Source organism: Phascolarctos cinereus, unplaced genomic scaffold (genome assembly GCF_003287225.1).
Source record: "Phascolarctos cinereus isolate Bilbo 61053 unplaced genomic scaffold, phaCin_HiC Scaffold_4;HRSCAF=312, whole genome shotgun sequence".
In the NCBI taxonomy this organism is placed as follows: Eukaryota; Metazoa; Chordata; class Mammalia; order Diprotodontia; family Phascolarctidae; genus Phascolarctos; species Phascolarctos cinereus.
In genome coordinates, this window is record NW_027555847.1 from 228267801 (window position 1) to 228274366 (window position 6566).

Sequence of the window (6566 nt, forward strand, 5' to 3'; positions counted from 1 at the left end):
AACTGTAGGGAGAGATAAAAATGAGCAATTATCTCAGACAAATGAGGCACAAAGGGAAAAAATGATGTGGAAGAAGCTAGTAGAGGGGGAATGCAGGTAGCACTAGAACTTTATTCTCATTGGGAATGGGTTAAAGAGGTTATACATACATGTATGTGTATGTATGTGTGTGTGTATATATATGTATATACACACATAAATACATACATATGTGTGCACACATATATGTGTATATATACACACATATATGTATATATCTAGAAGGGTATAAAAGTCTTCTAATTCAGAAAGCAATAAAAGGGCAAGGAAGGGATAGGGTTGAGGAAGAGGATAAGGGAAGGACTCTTGCAGGGGTGGGTAGGTTAAGGAATTAGGAGGGAAAGGTAACAGTAGAAGTAAAGCAGAGTGAGGAGAAAGAAGGTAAATAGGGTGAGGATAGTGAGGAAAAATAGGAAGGAGGAAAATACACAAGTAATTGTAGCTTAGAATGTGAATGGGACGAATTTACTCATAAAACAGAAATGGATAGCAGATTAAAAACTTGAATTCAACAATATATTGCTTTCCAGAAACAAAAACGAGAGATACATGCAAAGATAAAATAAAGGGCAGGAGTAGAATTTAGTACGTAAAAAAAGCAGGGATAGTAATCATGATCTCAAAGTTAAAGTTAAAACAGATTTAATCAAAAGTGAAAAATAGAGAAACTATACTATGTGTCAGCAATATTATTCAACATTGTTTTAGACCATTTAAAATACCTGAACAGTATAAAATACCTGAGCATACACCTGCCAAAACAGACACAAAAACTATGTGAATATAAATATTAAACACTTTTTACACAAATAAACTCAGATCTAAAGAACTGAAGTAATATTTACTGTTCATGGATAGGTAAAGCCAATATAATTTTTAAATTGACAATTTTACCTAATTAATCTATTTATTCAATGTCATCCCAATTAAATTACTAAAAAAATTTTTATTGAGTTAGAAAAAATAATAACAAAATTCATTTGGTCAGGAACTTCAAAGAAACCAAGAAACAGATGCAAAGGAAGTAGATTCAGCAGTATTAGACCTTAAACTATATTATAAGGGAGAGCATAATTGAAGTGTAAAAAAGATATTTTCCATTATTTTAAATTAAAATTTTCTTGTATAAACGAAACCTATGTAGCCAAGAATAGAAGAATTGTAGAAAGGTTAGAAAAAGCTTTCATAGACAATCTCTCAGACAGGATGTGATTGGGTTGGAATATTGCTGTGGTGTAGGAAATGATGAGCTGGTTGATTTAGAAAAACATGGAAAGACTTGGACTTATGAAAGCAGATGCTTCCTTCAGACAGATGACAGCTGGAGATCAGCATAGTACAGTCTTACATATATGTGTATGAGTGTAGGTGTTACATATGTGTATGTTTACTGATATCTATGTATATATATATATACAGCTTAATTATAGCCTTGGGGGGGAGGGGAAAAATAAAGTAAAAAGCGAGCAGCAGAGAACAAAAGAAAACCAAGAGTGAAGTAAAGAAAAGCTGGGCAGCTTTGAAAACAATGTGTAGTTATTTTATAGATTTTCTTGAAATGGAAATTTACTGTTTTATATTGAATCCTCTCTTATGGTCTGCTGTGTACATAACAATTTTTTTTTCTCATTATATATTTGTGTAGGATGCCACTCAAATTAAAAATAAAACAAAACATAGGAGAAACAGAAAGTTAATTTATTATAGCTATAATTATTATTATTATTTCAAATCTCGAGATTTGGGTGTCCCTCCATCAGTAAGCTCTGATGAACGGGAGACGACCCCACAGAGGTAGAAGTCGGTTTTATATAACCCTGAAGGTTCAATTCCCCCTCCCTCACAGCTGTCCATTAACTCGGCTCACAATCTCACAAGCCAGACTCTAACATAGGACAAAGGACATAGTATACATCTCTATATATTTCTTAGTTCGTTGAGATAATGTCAAAGAAGCAATAAAAAATGTGCAGTTAGGAAGATAATTTACAATTGTTTTTGGGAGGTCTCAGGGATTGAATAGATAATGTTGGGAACAGAAAGACATCTGAATAAGACCCAGTCAAAGCGAGATAAGGGGACTTGAACATTTAAGGGTTTTCCGGGTTTGGGACAAAAGGTGCATCTGGATAAGATCAGAAGGCAGGCCAGGACTTAACAACTAGACAAATTTTAACTACTGATATATGTCACTAAAAAAATAACTCACAGAAATCTATTCTTAACCCTATCCTACCTTCTGAACTCATTACCTAAATTACACTGAAAAGTCTTCACTGGGACATCCCATTCATATTTAAAAATTAAAATTTAAAAATTTACTAAAAAAAAAAGGAGTTAACGTAGGTCTAAAAATTAGTTGAACTCCATTTCAGTAGTAACAAGTATCATGGGGGCATGAAAGAGAGATAGAACATTTCCAGGTAGAAGGGAGGAAAAGGCTTCCAGAATAAGACACAACTTAGCACAGTGCCTGACATATAAGCAGGTGCTTAATAAATGTTTAGTGACTTGAAATAGGCCCTGAAGAGCCAGCAGACAGTCTACAGGTGAAGCTGTTGAGGCACGGGGAGAAGCCTGAGCTAGGGTGTCCTGGGACAGGCAGGTGGAAACGGCTGCTGTGAGATGAAGCTTGGGGCGATGCTTCCCAAACTCGGCCTCAGGGGGTCACAGGTCGACAGGCTTTACAGGGGTTCTGGTCCAACCTCGCCCCCTCATTTCTCAGAATAGAACAGAGAGGACGCCATATCCTCGAAGTCACACACTAAATGGCTGGGAGAGCCCAGGCAGCTCTCGCTTACCCCACCGGGCTTTCTCCAAATGCCCCGCCCTTCTGGCAAACCCAGACGCTCGTTCTCCCTCTCCCCCTGCCCCCGGAGTAGCCCCGGCCTCCCGAGGGGCGGGGCTTAGATCCCCGTGCGCTGCGCTGATTGGACCTCGAACTTCTCCACACAAGGCTCGGGGCGGAGACTGGGAGTCTGCGGAGTCCAAAGCCCAGGTGAACCTGGGGCAGGAGACTCCGGGGCCAAAGGGGGAGGCGGGGCTTGGAGGTCACCCTCCTATTGGGCCCCTTCGAAGGGGACTCCATGGGTGGGCGGCGCGTAGCTGCCCTAAAAGCGTTTGAGTAGTAGGGCGGGACCGAGGTGAGAACTGTAGTAGAGAGTTTGTCGGCCCTCGTCTTCGCCCCCGCCCTCGCTCTCATTGTTCCACCCGCACCTTACAGATAATTATACTCACAGGTCCTGCTTGTGCTCCCCTGCTCCAAGGTGGTGAGGACTTCCCTAATTTTTGTGCTGGGGGCTTTGGAAAAAGCCTTCAGCATGGTAGACGGCCGAGGGGTATTTCTATTATGTAGCACCCACTTCTCTGGTTGGCCTTTTGTGTCTAAAAAGTGCTTGGCTCCATAGCAACCACTGGGACAGGGGCACAGAGAGCGTCAGGAATTTGCTGAGTCCATTTACCTGATTGGCAGGGGAAAGACTTTGGTGGCTCAAACCTGGTGTCCATCAGCCAGGCCGCCTACATGGGCCTTGGCATCTCCAGAAGTCCCGTCTGTTCTTGAATCAACGAGCGTTCCTTAAGAGCTGTCTGCTCTCTTTAGGCACTAGGTCAGGCCCAGGTGACTGAGCCACCAATTCATAGAGGGCTGACTGTCCCTGGAGGGAGGATCTACACTGACAAAATCAAAAACTGTGCAAGCCTTGTTGTCACAACCAGGAAACACTGACACAACTCTCCTTTCAAGAGCACTGGAAGGTTTAGAAAGACTTGTCCTCACAAAAACCCAAGGAGGAAGGTAGAGCTGCAGGTAACCTGCTGGGCCATGCCTGGCGCCCTCCATCAGGTGCAGAGCCCCAAGAAGTGTTCAAAGGCAGGGGAGAAGGGGAGGTCACCCACTCTCCACAAAATATGTGTAGGATTGGAGAAGGGGAGGAAACAAAAACCGAAATGTTTGTGAGTGGAGCAAGGTTTTGCCAACTGGCTACTTACCAACCTACACTGAATGGCTGCAATACTAACTGCTTTCGGTCTATCTATCCTGCACACACTACCAAAATAATCGTGCAGTTTTAAGGAGACAGGGAGGGGCCAACTAAATTATCTCTATGGTCTCTTCCAGCAGTATTTCTGTTACCTTCCTGATCGAAAATGTTAAGTAATCCCCATTTGCTTACAAGATAAAGTCCAAATTCCTTAACCTAGCATTCAATACTCTACATTCTGAGCACACCCATCTCCCATTACTCCCTTATAATTACTTAGGCTATCTTAATAAACTGAGTTACAGCTTGTAGTTCCCAGGACTTGACCTGTTTTGCTTCTGTGCTGTTGGTGAATTCATCAGCTCCCAAGGGTTCAATTATCATCTTTACACAGGTGACTCCAAAATCTACACATCCGGCCCCAATATCTCTCCTCAGCTCAGCCCCCATAATCAACTATCTGTTGGCCATTTCCAACTAGATATTACAAAGGTAGATCAAACTAACCTTGTGCAAAACAGAAATCAGTATCATTCCCCCCAAACTCACACTGATTGTTCCCTGTTTCTGTAAAGGACACAGCCATTCTTCCAGTCATACACATTTGTAACCTTGGAATCATCCTTTAGTCCTCATCTCCTTTCATTCCATCCATCTATTCAATCAGCTGCCAAGTCGTGTTGAATTCTATCTCTACAACATCAACTGCATCAATTTCCAGATATACTGAGCTAGTTAGGGCCATTTCACCTTTCTCTTGATATCAAAACTCTCCTAATTGGTCTCAACTCAGGTGTCTTTCCCTCCCTTTCAATCCATTCTCCATCTATCCATGTCATTTCCCTGTTCAATAACTTCCAATGGTTCCCTGTTATCTCAAGGATCAAATACAAACTCCTCTACCTGGCATTTAAAGTGTATTTAAAGGCTCCAATCTAACCTTTCTGCCCTGTTATATACATTACTCTCCTTCATGCACTCTATGGTAAAGCCAAACTGGCCAGCTATCCCTGCATTTCCTCCTTCTCTACCTCATACTCATAGAATTTGTGGCTTTTGGGGCAGCTAGGTGGTACAGTGGATAGAGCACTGGCCCTGGAGTCAGGAGAACCTGAGTTCAAATCCCACCTTAGACACATAATACTAACTAGGTGTGTGACCCCGGGCAAGTCACTTAACCCCATTGCCTAGCCAAAAAAAAATCACAACAGAATTTATGGCTTCCTACCACACCACCCCCAATTTAGTGCCTTCCCTCCAAAAAATTACCTTGTACTTATTTCGTATCAATTTTTTTTAACAGTGGCCATCCCATGAAGCCTATATGGAGATAGGCCAGAGAGCCTGACTTCTCTATTTGGGGGAGGGAGGAAAGCACCAGATTTCCTTAGGACTGAACTCTGATATATATATATGAATCTAAGGTCAGAAACCCCTTAATGGAAGTAATAAAGGATGAGTGTCATAGCCCCAATTTTTGTCTGTATATAATAACATGTAGTCTCAATAGGATGTAAGCTTCTTGAGAACATGATCTTTTTTGCATTTTTGTCTTTGTATACCTAGTGCCCTTTAAAAAACTCTAATATCTATGGCACTTAATAGACACACTGATCAACTGTTTTACGTTTCATTTGATATTATTAGGAAAGTCGCTGGAAGATAGCTGGGATGAATCTGTACATCCAAGGCCTTAATACTTTTTTGTGGCTTCAGGTAAAGAAATCTCAACGTCATCTTGCAGTCCATCACCCAGTCCTCCTGATTAACACCTGACAAGATACCTGCATCTGCCAGCGTGATTCATCACAGTAATTATTTCCCAATAAGCCTCTTTGTTTGAAATGTAATGCAGTCCCTTTGTCTATACCAGCACAAAGCCCAGAGAATGGGTACCCAAGCTCACACAGCCAGGAAATGGCAGAGCCCAATCTTCTGGGGCTAGTTCAGTACTCTATACCTGACTACTTTTCCCTACATCTTAAAAGAACAGAGATCAAAGTAGACTAACTCATTCCTCCCAGGGAACTGCTAGGATTTAAGCTTAATGCTGATGTCAAGGTGATAAAGCATCCTTGGTTTAGGAGAAGTCACTTTTAATCTAACAAAAATCTTTCAGCAAGTTGAAATTATTATACTAATTATTAAATATAGTATTCCCTTTTAGGACTCTTGACCCCAAATAAATGACTGCAATAATATTAATGAAATTCCATTAAATGTTATTTCTAAATCAGTCTCCAATTAAGTCTGTGTACTAAAGTGGAAATCATTTCCCAGGTAGCACCAAAAGTCATCGTGGGAAGATGCTTGTTCTTAAATTCAAAGAAACGTTTTGTCTGGAGAGAATCAATTCTGTTCAATTTATTGAGGTGCCCTTTTCTCTCACCATCCACAGGCTTATGTCTTATATTAGTCTTTTTTTTTTTTTAACTTCTCCACAGATAGCAAGTTTCCTGAGGCCATGGACTTCCATTCCTTGTTTTTCTCACAGTTCCCAGTACTTTAGGGCACACAGTAAAGTATGAAGGCCATTTTTTTTTC